Genomic DNA, 13,419 nt, shown 5'->3' with positions numbered 1-13,419 from the left:
ACATATTATTATAATATTTGACCACGAATGATGCAAGTGGATGGCAAACATAGCAATACTATAAAGAAATACACAAGACAAGTGCCTTAAAGTAGTAAAATGTAGTTTCTAGGCGCTAAATTTGCAAATTGGAAATTTTGAAGCTGTTCAATTTGACATGGAAAAAACTAGACCTAATAAATTAGCACAATAATATTAGTATCTAGCTGCATAAAGAAAAAGGTGAAGTCAGGAAAAAAGCAATGTGTTTGTATTTCAAAATGAATGCATAGCTCTCTGCAATTTCTCTTTGCTTGAAATCGGTGACAATACATCCTGCAACTGTTGTAAATTGAATGTATTTCCTTTATTGAGATACATTGCTTTCTTTTATATAAATATTTAATTAGCTACAAGGGTAAAGCTACTAGAATATTTCCTTCATTGCAGTGAGGTTAGTAAGTGATTCAGGGTTTACTGCAACTAGCTAAAAAGCTCATACCTTTTTAGCCCTCCCTCAGAAAATGGAACTAAAAATTTGTCCTCTGTAAGCCAACGGAAGAGAAAAAAAATGGAGCAAAGAATTGACAGATCAGGTTCTAAATATGAAGCAATTATTTATATTTTTTCTACTACTGTCATTTAGATTTTCTTCTACCATTATCTTATTAAAAGATCTCAGTGGTGGTTCTATTTCTCTGGAGAACCTTGACTAATAAAGTCATTTAAAGCAACATAAATGCCCATCAATGTAATGAGCACTAGGTGTTATATGCAACTGATGTTTCACTAAATTCTACCCCTGAAACTAATAATATGCTCTGTGTTAACTAAGTTGAATTTAAATAAAAAATTAAAAAATAAAGCTTAAAGAAACAAAATTAATCCCAGAATATCCTGTTCTTTAACTCTTCAGTGATCCTCTTGTGTGCCTGTATCAAAATGACATGTGATTACAAAATACTTCTTTAGGAAAAGACAAAAGGTGATGTGAAGGCCACATGTTTGTGTTCTTTCCTTCTTCCCTAACTAATGTCATTTTAATAGTCACCCCTCACAGTCAGGGAATAATGAAATTTAGCTTACCTTCTTCTGACTATCCAATTCAATTCCATGACCCACACAGGTCTATCATGACGGTCATCTTTTCAGCACACTGATTCTGAGTCGGTTTCCCTTTATTATGGCTCCCTGAGGAAATCCAATCAGCCCAACTCTTTTTGCATTCATTTCTATGAATTGGTTAGATTGTTTCAAATTTTTTCATCTTCGAGGTAAAGGAGGTCTGGAACAATACAATCTGTATTCTCCCCTGCTGGAACTTTTATGAACTTAACTTTCCTTTCATTTGGACAGATGCATGTATGTATCTATATGCACCTGGATCCATAGTTCTACTGCTCCTTTTTTTTTTATTTATTTTTTTATTTTTTTTAGTTCTACTGCTCCTTTGCACAAGTCACCGTTTGTGGTCAGCTGTCTACCACCTTTCCCAACAATTCCAATGCCTTGCTGTTCTGGCTTATAGCTGAACAATCTATCCCACTGTTTAACCAGCGGCCTCTGTTATCCTGTCATCCTCGGTTCTTCTGCACATCTGGGGCATCCAGCCTGCTGACAGAGCAGCCAAGAATGGTGGTAACACCACAAGGGCCTATGCTACAGAGTTCTGTCCAGCCGACACTACATGTCCTGTGTTTTCTGAATCATTAGCTTCTACTTGTGTCTCAATCTCTACAAAGCTGGCTTCTCAAAAATCCAAATGTTCTTATTTCTCAATAACATTCTTTCTTTGAAGAAGTTGGTTTAAAATATTTTAGCAGAAAATATTGTTCCAATTTATACTAACACTCAGTTCCTAGATATTTTGTAAGCTCATCATAAAATGATATAAATGTATCTTAAATCAGTGACTTGACTAATAGGAGTATTCTGGTTTGTCCCAGTATATTTGCTGTGTCATCCCTGGTGTACCATAAGCTTTTTGAGATAAAATACTGCATTTTCTATTTCTTTGTCAACCTCAGACACACTGCAAGCATTAAAACCACAAAATAAGGGGAAGAGCTACAGGCAAGGTTGTATCTTTGTCTAATTAAGTTTTGTGTGTGTATGTGTCAGTGTATGTGTATGAAGAGAAATCTTCATACACGCTGTAAATCTTGGTTAAAATAGCTGTGTGAAAAATATTTAATACCAATTAGAAGGATTTTAAATTTTCTGATTAATAACTATAATTGATTTATTTTTTTAAGATTTTGTTTATTCATTCATGAGAGACAGAGAGAGAGAGAGTGGGAGAGAGAGAGACAGAAACACAGGCAGAGGGAGAAGCAAGTTTCATGCAGGGAGCCTGACATGGGACTCGATCCCGGGTCTCCAGGATCACACCCTGGGCTGAAGGCAGGCGCCAAACCGCTGAGCCATGCAGGGATCCCCTATAATTGATTTCACATATGGGAAAAATTAATTCTGTGATTCACATTTACTTAAAGACTACTTATTAACCAGTTATATCAGGCACGTCATTAGCCACAGTCCTTCATGGATGGCTGGGATATAATAAACATCTACTCATTTAAAAGTTTACTAATTTTTCTTATCTATTAGTCATACATTAGTCTAAGTCGGGTCTTTGATACAAGACCTAGGTTATGCAGAATATCAAAGGCCAGAAGATTAGGACCTGCATTCTCTTGCCTCTTTGTACCAGCAAACTGCAATGCCAGTGCCTTCATTGGTGCTTTCATCCCAAAGGCAGAACCTGACATGGAATCCTAACTTCTACTTAGTATGCTTTTCCTAATGAAGGATAATGAGATTCTCTAATGCAGCAAGTATTATTTATGAATTGGCATCAAATAAAGCTTTGAAAGCAAACCTAAGACAAATATCAGCAAGTTAGCTATTCATAGCCTGCCTGAGGAATTAAATCAAAAGCAACGAATAGACTAACATCTAAAGATTATGGGCCAACTGTCTTTTACAGCTGACAAGATGCTTGGCACTACCATCCAAATCAAAAATTATTTCATTATTTATCATTTGCATTGGTCTCGCAAGATTGTGGATCACAGTTTAAGAGGAACATCCATAGGACCCTACAGGGGAGTATTTTAAGAGAACGATAACTCCTTGTATTGTCAGATGTTTATGTTGCTTTTTAAAATGTGTAATTCAAATAAATAAATAATTAAAATAGACTTTAAGTCATTGATATAAATGATAGTCTTGAATTTTTCATGAAACTCCATGGAAGTTAGTAATGCACTAATCCTAACATTTACTGTATATTTTTTCCTATATGTGACAAACCGAATCCATGATCTTCCTACACCCCCAAACCTGCTCATTATTCAGAATTTGGTGTTCCTAGTTTCCTCTTTCACACCTGTCAGCTCAGAGTACCCCATAATTAAGAGACCACTAAGCAAAGATAATTCTACTTCCTAAATATACCACTAAACTCTCCTCTTTCCTTGATTCACTATATCATTACTTCATTTATTCCTCTCTCGTCTCCTACCTGTACCAAGGGAAGAGTCCATGCATAGGAAGGAAGGTACAGGACAATGTCAGGACAGCTGCAATAAAAAGATACCAGTGGAGGACCCAGGACCCAGGCAAGTTAAGGATGGACATGGACATTTACTGAGCTGGGTATCGCTTGGCAAGGTCTTGGATTTTGTCCTAAAATTGATGGGGAAGCACTGTGGGATATTAAGAAGTGAATGCTTCAAAATTATTTTGGTGTAAAGGATTGTTTAGAAGGAAGGCATGGTAGACAGAACTATGGTCACTCCAAGATGTCAGTATCCCAATCTCTGAACCCTCTGAGTATATTACGTTAGAGATTAAGGACTTTGTGATGGAGACATTATCCTGGGTTATCCAGGAGGGTCAGTGTAATCACAGGGCCCTCATCAGGGAAACAGTCAGGCAGGAATCCGAGAGAGGTATGTGTGCACACACACAAAGACTGGGAGAAAGAGAGGTTTGTAGATGTCACCCTGCTGGCTTTGAAGATGGGGAGAGGCCATGAGCCAGGGAATCTGAGTGGCTTCCAGAAATTGTTAAGGAAATAGATTTTCCTCTCCAGCCTCCAGAAGGAGTCTTGTCCTACTGACACCTTGATTTTAAAGCAGTGAGACCCATTTTGGACTTCTGATTTCCACAACTATAAGAATATATTTGTATTATTTTAAACCACTAAGTTTATGGTAATTGGTTTGCATAAGAAAGGAACACAGAAGGAAAAAAAATGAAGGAAAGCGAAGAAGGCAGTTTCTCTGGCTTAGCATGACAGCGCATCTCTAGTAATCATAGTGGTTCCAAAAAGCCAGGTTTAGAAGGTAAAGAACGGGTTAAGCCTCATGCTTCAATAAAAGGACAGTACGTTACAGAGCTGAAACAACTGTGCAGTTAGGCTAAGACCCAGATTATTTGCAGGAGCCCCTGTTCTTTACCAGACTGCGTTCCTGGTTAGTGGGAGGACTGGACACATGGTGGAAAGACAATTCAATGCTATTACTAAATGACTGGGTGCATTGGGAATTTTCATCCTTATTTTCTGAATCTCTTCTTGTTAAATCCAGTACACTAATTTGCATAATCCACAATGATAATACAGTTGAAATGACTTTTTGCTTTCATTCTAGCTCCCACATGTATGGCAAAACATAAGGAAATGCAGCGAGTTCGAGGACAGCCTCGTGGCTTCATAACTTAGTAGCTCCATACTGCAAACTAGCGACAAAGGAGAGGAGATGCGTGTGTTTGGGTGTTGAGGGTATGAGTGGTTGCTTCTTCATCTAACATTGAAATAAAAATCTTCCATAACATAGTAGGCACTGAAAGGCATTTTATTGGGCAAACCATTTTGCACTTGGAGAAGCTTAGTCCCAGAAATACTGAACAGCTCTTCTAGATGAAGTAGCCCCAAGTAATGCTGCCAGCAAGGCCAATTCTCATTCTTAACCTCTAGGCTGCATCATCTACGTTCTGGGATATATATCACTGGTGCATCTCTTCTTTTGCATTTGTGAATAGCTACCCAAGTGAATAAACATAAATCTACTCAGTATCTTCATGGCTGCAGAGTATGCCATGCACTGTTATTATTGAATATTTGGCTTCTTGCAATTTTCTTTTCTAATGAGCAATTCTGTAATAACCATCTCTCTAAGCAAGTCTTTATACTCAGCTTTATTTATTGACCTTCAGTTCCTAGAAATGGAATTGATAAATCAAGTGTTTGCATGGTTAAGACTTTTCATTAAGCAGTCCTTAATTGACCTAGTGATAGGATTTATTTACTATGCCTATATTTAAATTTTTCTCCCAGTAATGATTCTCTAATAAGGGATAGCTTTGTAATTCCTTGTACTAATGGTTTGCAATGACACAGACCCATGTCCATCCTATCTCTGATCATGTGGAGGCTTTTCTGACATGCTTAATATATCAGTGGATACTCTCTGGGAACATTGAGCTTGAAATGGATGAGTAACATCTGATATTTCACTAAACTCAGAGAAACCCTTAAGTTACAAAGAGGGGAACTTTCTGATATTCCCAAGGTAATTATTAAAATGCCTAACATGTTAAGGTCAGAGCCCACTCAAATTAATGAGGTGTTAACATGCTCTAAGAATAGTCTAATTACAAGTCCCATTGGGTTAAGGTTTTCCTGCCTTCTGGGATCTGGGTCCACACTGATTCAAGTCATTTCCCCTCTTCTCATCAGAAAGTCACTCAGAACAGTCTCTCATCTGTTACTCCCTTCCCTTCCTGTTTCCATCCAGTTTTGCCTGAGACTCAGATGCTGGACATGAGTGCATCTGAGTAAGGACGCCCGTGCATGACTCTAGCGATAGTCACGGTTCCCATTGTCCTTTCAGGTCTGTGTTTTTAAAAGATGTGGAATAATTCATTGCTTTTAGTTATTAAACATGATTTAACTCTGTTAGTTATTCTGCAATTACTTTATTTATATGATAGACTTAACTGGAATCCTCAATACATTAGGTATTAAAAAAAAAGACTCAGGAAATGTAAGAGTGTCCGTGATTAAGTTATAGCCATCACCATGGTGTACATGCACACATGCACGCACACTGACCAGTCAGCCATTATTCATTCATTAATTCATTTTTCTCACACAACAAATATAGTGATCTGCTACAATGTGTGAGATATTATGCGAGACAAAAATTAATAGCATATATAGTCCTCCCTTTCAATTAATCCAATAGAGAAGTAAGAAATCACCCTAAAAGTAGAATGCACAGTGAAATAAAATGAGATATTACTGGATGGCCTTTGTTCTTTCCTAAGTGCAAATTCCATATTTTTAAATATATTTTTAAAGATGTTAATTATTCATGAGAGACACACAGAGAGAGAGAGAGAGAGAGAGAGAGGCAGAGACACAGGCAGAGGGAGAAGCAGGTTCCAGGCAGGGAGCCTGATGTGGGACTTGATTCCGGGTCTCCAGGTTTGCACCCTGGGCTGAAGGCGGCGCTAAACTGCTGAGCCACCCGGGCTGCCCCAAATTCCATACTTTTAAATAAGGAACAATACTAACTACATAAGGGATGCATGCTCAAAGATGTGAAGACAGATGGGCAGGGATGTGTGGAAAAGAGGGAGTGGTGGTTTCTCCCTGATTGAGGTACACAATATCTAAAAAAGGAGCTTTTCAAATAAGGTAGGAAATGAACTCCTGGAAGAGACATCTGTAGGTCACTCATTTGACAACAAGGAGTATTGGAAAATTTCCGAAATGGAAGTAAAATGATGAGTTATTTTCTCGAGATTGTTATGAAGTCAGAGAGAAGGGAGAGAATGAAAAGGAAGAGCTGTCTTGAAAACAGTTGTCATTATTATAAACTGTTAACTCATTTTACAAACATTTAGTGAGTTTCTTACTATATTCCAGTCAGTACTAAACACAAAGCTTTATAGAATATTAAGGCACAAGGAGCATAATCATGTAGAAAGACCACCAACAATCAAAGTGCAGCGAGTAGAAGTGAAGATAATGGTGAGCTTGGATGCTAACAACACAAGGGAAAATGTGCTTCCTTGGAATCATTCAGGGAGGGGAGGTGATGGTAAGCTGCAAAACCAGGGCCCAGACAGAACAGGTTCTAAGAACTCATAGAAGGTAACATGTTTGAAATGTTGAATATGCACAAATGGAAGAAAATTCTGTACAGTAGTGTAAAGGATGGCAGTTTCAAAGAGCAGGTTGTAGTCACAGCCAGGAACAGGTGTGGAGGCGTCAGAGCTAGGGAAAGGAAAGGGAGGAAAGGATTGCTGGGGGGTGATGCCATCAGACATCTAGCAAACCCAGCTAAGAGATGCAGATATTCTCCTGGAGGCAGTGAGGAGGAGGGAATGTCACGATCATGTAATTGCTTAGATGGGTCGTTCTCACAGAGTGTAGAATGGACAGGGCGAGGTCACGTCTGGAATAATGGAGAAAAATTATTTATTGCTGCAGCAGTCTACAGGAGACACCATACGGGCCCACCTCAGTGCAGGGGTATAGGGAAGGAGTATTAGGATGGAATCAATAGTTCAGTAGCTCTTGGAAACCAGGTGGATTTAAAGGTAGTTTTGAGAAAATGGCAACATGCAAAAGTAAAAAAATATATATATATATCTTGCATAACAGAAATAAGTTATTGCCAATGGGTTCCTAGTTGGTGCTTCAGGTAAGGCGTTAGTGTGAAGAATGGGTCTCCCTTTGGCAGTGGACTACAGGGACCCTGATTCCAGTATTCAGATTTCTACATCAAAGTTTAACAGAGGAAACTGTGTAACTGTGAGATCATCAATAACCTGCTTGTGTTGTTGGTAGCCATGTTTTCTGTGTGAATTGCATCTCACCCAGGATATTGAGAACACAGGTTCACCCTCAGCAGACCCCACAAAATGCTCGTCGCTAACCTTGATGATGATGAGAATTTCCTAATGGGCTGGGGATGCAAGGCACAAACCAATGTCAGATTTCTTACCTACTTTCTTTCCTTCGCCAGCAACAAAGTTTATTTACTTTTCAACACAGAGCATCTTTAATTAAAAAAAAAATATTAACCAAGTTGCAAAAAGTTGAGTAGTTTTATTCCACAATAAACACAAATAGTCTGACCTTATGAGATTCTGATTCCAACGTGTGACATTCTTCCTCCTATGGAGCAGCATAGGCTCCATGCAGGTGGCTCTGGTTGACAGAAATTTTGAAAACAAATTGTTGATGATGCTGCCAGTTTACTGATTACTTTGGGTTTATTCATTTGTTCTCTGTTATGTTAGGGGAATATTGTATAATTGCTGCAAATTCATCATGATTATCATTGTTCTGATATTCTTTAGAATCTGATAATAAACTTTTTCAGTGTCTATTTCCCTTTTAAGTTCTTAGTTGGAGCTTGGAAAAGAGTTCGAAATCCAGGATTTTAGATCTAGCATACAGTTGTTGTTGAGTAAATAAACAGTGAATACCTGAGTGAAAGGGCTTTATTTTCTCATGACAGGTCGGCCACTAAAATTACACTTATAATTTTAATGTCATAGGCAAATATGAAATATTAAGGAAAACTTTGAGCAGGTGCATATGGAAGAGGCAGGGTGCTAGGAAATATCACGTATCCATCACAGAACTTGATTAATTATCTACCCATGGCCAGTCCTACTTCCTCTGTATCCCTGCCTACTTCTGTCCCTTTCCCCTGCAGGTGTTCCAGACAGAAAGAGCAGGGTTTTTTTCTGAATATTCTGAATATTGTTTAGCAACCATGAAACCTTACCACCTTGCCAATATATAATAATAATTAAGTCACTGGAGTGAATTTAGTGCACTGAACTTTGCATTTCATGGCTCCTGTTTCTTCCTTATTCTGAGTTCAAACCTCTCTAATTTAGCTCTTCTTTCACTGTCTCTGTCTTTCCCTCTAAGTATGTCATTTCCCTTTCTATATCCTGCAGCTGCCAAGCCATTCATGGAAGTTCCAGTTCCAGTGGCTCTTGTTCTGCTATTTTTTTTCTTTGAAACATTTCTACAGTTATTGAGATAACACTCACCTTTGGAATAAATTGCTCATATTAACCTTGTCAGATATTATTTTTCCAACTTGTCAACAAGACTTTTGTCACTGAAAGAGATATAGCCAAGGCCTTTGGTTTCTCTTTGTTTTGTATTTGGAGAAAACTTTTATTTACAGGGGAAAAAAATTATTTTCCTTAGGAATTTAGAAATTCAGATTTTTTTTTTCTTCAAGAAAATGAAAGAATCTGTTTAATTGATGTGGGTTTAGGTATGAATACTACAATTTTATAAAAATAACTGGTTTTTAAAATTATGATTGTTTAACTACAAAATCAGCTGTCACCTATTTCTGCAGATGTCACCTAACATATCCTAGAAATGTTTTCCAATTAAAAGAAATGATCATACATTGTCACTCAGAATGTTATAACTATTTAATAGTCATATCTTTATTACTAATTCAATAAAGATGTTATTTATTTATTTATTTTAAGATTTTATTTATTTATTTATTTATGAGAGACACACAGAGAGAGAAGCAGAGACATAGGCAGAGAGAGAAGCAGGCTCCATGCAGGGACCCTGATGTAGGACTTGATCCTGGGACTCCAGAATAATCATGCTCTGGGCCAAAGGCAGACAGATGCTCAGCTGCTGAGCCACCCAGGAGTCCCTCGATAAAGGTTTTAAATCAAAACAATCCAATCATGTGCTAGATCACAATCTTCAGACTTGGTTTTTTCTTGGCCTTTTAGCTGACCTTGTGGTTTTCCATTGAAAGCCATGTGTAATGTGTCAGAGAACAGGAACTAAGCAGGTCTTCCGTGGAAGCCCTGTGACAATTCTGCTAGGAGCTGGCTTGCATGTCATAGTTGCTGGAGTGAGTGTCTCAGACTCAGCTCCTTCTCGTGTCTTTGTGTTTGTGTTTGTTTCTCCTTCTTAAGTACAGTCTTTGTTTTGAAGCTCTTTGAGCTGTAATCCACCGTCATTGTACTGAAGCCCTTGTGATGTGCTGGTGAAGTGTGGAGGACAAGAAGTATTCTACAATTTTACAATTGCATCTCAGTTTTTTTAGTTCTGGGGCCTCAGGACTGCCACCCTCACAAGTTTTTGGTAGCCTTTTTTTCTCACCTTAGGTGAGTCAAGGGCGCTAGATCGGGATGATCACTCTTCCTCAGGGTGAATAATAAAAATGCTTCATTTTTTTTTCTCTTCCTGCCAGAGACTCAGGGGATTTTGGTTTTGGAGGAGCTGGTGGCTTTCCTGGAGGTAAAACCCATGACTATGTGGTTGTCCCCTCAGACTTGGCCCCCATAGCATCTCATTGGAAGGTAGTCCACACTCCGCTTCTAGCAAGTCATCAGAATCACCATTCCAGGGTTCTACTAGTTTATGGTTCTAGTAGCTTCTGTCCCAGATAAGCAATCTGTGGCTCGATTCTGTGTGTTTGTCTCTCCAGATTTAGTGGCTCCAATTTTCCCCTGTAACCTTAATTCTCTGATAAATCCAAAAAAAGTTGTCGACTTTTAGTTTATTCAGCTTTTTTCTTGTTAAGAGGACAAGAGTGATGACTTTCAAGCTCTTTCCATGACAGAGCTAAAACCATAGCTATCATTTTAAGCATTGATTATGAAAATTTTCAAACAGAGGAATTATAAAGACTAGCATGCAGAATTTTTATATGCCTGTCACTCGGTTGATTAGAAATAATAGCAGTGGCTGACCTTGTTTCATCTGTGCCTGCCATGTGTTTATATCTCTGAGTATTTTAAAGCAAATATTAAATATCATAAATTCATTTCACTTATATTTTAGGATATCTCCAATAAATGAGGCTATTTCAAAGACAAAACTGCAATAAAACCCAACAAAACTAATGACAATTCCTTAATATTATTTAACACTCTGTCCATGTTCGATTTTCCTTCATTGTTTCAAAATATCTTTTTACAGATCGTTAAAATTAGTATCCAAACAAAGTTTAGACACCATGCTTAATATATCTTTTATACCTTTTGACCTAAGATTCTCCCCTCTTTTCCCCCATTTTCTTCAGGATATTAGTTCATTGAAGGAAGTAGGTCATGTGTCCTGTAGGATTCCCCATGGTCTTTTTTTTTTTTTTTTTCCTTTTTTTTTCTTTCCCCATGGTCTTGATTTGCACTTTGTATCCTCATGGTTTAAAGAACAAACAACCAGGATGCCTGGGTGGCTGAGTCATTCAAGCATCTGCCTTTGGCTCAGGTCATGATTCCTGGGTCCTGGGATCAAGTCCTGCATCAGGCTCCCTGCTCAGCAGGAGAGTCTGCTCCTCCCTCTGCCTCTGCCCCTCCCCACCTCCTGCTTGCGCTCTCTCTCTAAATAAATAAATAAATAAATAAATAAATAAATAAATAGAATCTTTTTTAAAAATTAAAAAACAAAAATTTATTCTTCCAGTTTCTCTATTTTTTCTATAAAGGGTGTAGTTGGAGCTAGAGGCCTGGCTAGATTCAGATTCAGCTTTGTTAGTCTGTGTTTGGTGAGAGTACCACATAGGTAGTGGTGTATGCTCCCTGTTGTTACACCAAGTGTTTTTGTTTTTTTTTTCTTTTTACTGCCCACCTTTTCTTACTCTTGTGATAAAATGGATCAGTTTGGGTAGTGGCAGTTTGATCCATCCATTACAAATAACAGACAAACCAATCTGAACTCTGGTAAGGACACACTGTTGGGAAAGGCCATTGCAACCGCCGGTGCTGCTCTGTTGTAGAAAGTGATAGGGACTGTTGCGGCAGAGAAAACCCTGCCTGTGAGCTCCACAGACATCGCAGCGACCAGACAGCAAGGCTGTTCTTTTATCAAGAGAATAAAGGAAGCTAGAAATGACTATGTGTGTGGTAGAATTCAACAGCTGGGCAGGAGACATTTCTCCTTCTGGTCTTCGTTTCCTTCCTTCCTTCCTTCCTTCCTTCCTTCCTTCCTTCCTTCCTTCCTTCCTTCCTTCCTTCCTTCCTTCCTTCTCCCCCCACTCCCTACCTCACTCTCTTTTTTGCAGTGGTTTAGGTTTTCTCTCTGTCTCTCTCTCTGTCTCTCTGTCTCTTTCCTTTAGCTTGGAAAGGGCCACTGAGAGGATTGTTCTGGGTCCTGGTGATGACCCCAATTGGCAGGGAATCAGAGTCCAAATGGCAGCATGACAATGAAGCCTGACTCAAGGCTGGTCAAGTGCAGAGGTCAACTGCATCTTCCAGACTGGTAGGTGGGGATAGACTATTCTGTTCATCGTTTGTGAGGCAAAGAAGGGGGATGTGGAGGGTCTATGTATGGCCTTGTCATAGGTTGGATCATGTGTGAGTCTTTTTTAGGTCATACTGTCATTGTTTTCCCTGCTGAGTGCAGGACTCAGCTGGAGGTCAGTGTTGTCATGAAGTTCTCAAAAAATTTCACGTGGGATTTTAGCAGTACTGATGGGCATTTCCTGGATGCATTATTTCATTAAGAAGTGTAACTATTAACACTGTCTACATTACTTTTAGGTGAATGTTCTATTCTTCACTACTTAATTTTTCGATCTTTGAGTTTGTGTCTACAGAGACTATTTGAATGTTAGATGGCTCCAAAAAATGAGTTTGTTTTCTAATCAATAAACATTGAAGATCTTCAGAATCTTTTCTTCACAGAAAATTCTGATTTTGCATTAGACACAAAGAAGATGGTTTAGAATGTTAATAATGAAACAGGATGAATCATGGTTTGAGAGTTTCTGTGTGTTTTGAGTTTTTGTTATTGCTTAATACTTATATTTTAAAAGGCATGATTAGAAGATTTAAAAAATATTCAATTTCTGATCTTCCCACATACCTGAAATTTTTCTTACCACTGAAACAAAAGGCACAATATGTGCATTTTCCTCCACTACTGTTTACCTAACTGCTTAATAAAAATAACCTCTACTCTTTCCTATTCTAATGAAAATTGTGCTTTATTTTTCCCCCAAGATAGTTTTTCTTCTGCAATTATGTCAGAAAGCACTCAAATAATGTTGAATAGAATGCTAATTTCATGTGAGACACCAGAGTGAGGGAGGGGTTGTCACTCTAAGAGGATGCTAGTAGACCACCTAGATATTTGGAAATCAAGGAAGAATTTATGTTGGCAGTCTTGTACAAGAGCACCTCAAGTTGACTAAGGAATTTACACTTTATGCTAATATTCATAATAATCAATGAGGAAAGAATAATATAATTAAGATAGTACCATATTGGTAATATGGTATTATCCTAATTAAATATCCATATACCATAATTAGGATATTACAATATCTTTCAGGCATTTAGGGATTTAGACAACAGTCATCAATGACTGAGGACAGCACAAAACCAGATAGGTGAACATTAGGAAAGATG

The 13,419-nt window shown here is 38.1% G+C and overlaps 1 long non-coding RNA gene across 14 annotated transcripts in view; it reads right to left on the bottom strand.

Annotated features, from left to right (window-relative positions):
- The window catches only part of LOC112671428 (uncharacterized), a 56,247-nt gene that overhangs the window by 30,038 nt on the left and 12,790 nt on the right, over positions 1 to 13,419 (bottom strand). Inside the window, exon 4 of one of the 14 annotated variants that reach the window (XR_007410697.1) lies at positions 1,177 to 2,417. The exons of the other annotated variants lie outside the window; for them this stretch is intronic. This is a non-coding gene — a long non-coding RNA (uncharacterized LOC112671428). Of the gene's footprint in view, positions 1 to 1,176; positions 2,418 to 13,419 lie in introns of those variants that run through there. 14 annotated transcript variants of the gene reach the window in all.

Source organism: Canis lupus, chromosome 5, assembly GCF_003254725.2.
Source record: "Canis lupus dingo isolate Sandy chromosome 5, ASM325472v2, whole genome shotgun sequence".
NCBI classification, from domain to species: Eukaryota; Metazoa; Chordata; class Mammalia; order Carnivora; family Canidae; genus Canis; species Canis lupus.
This window is presented reverse-complemented; position numbering and strand designations above follow the sequence as displayed.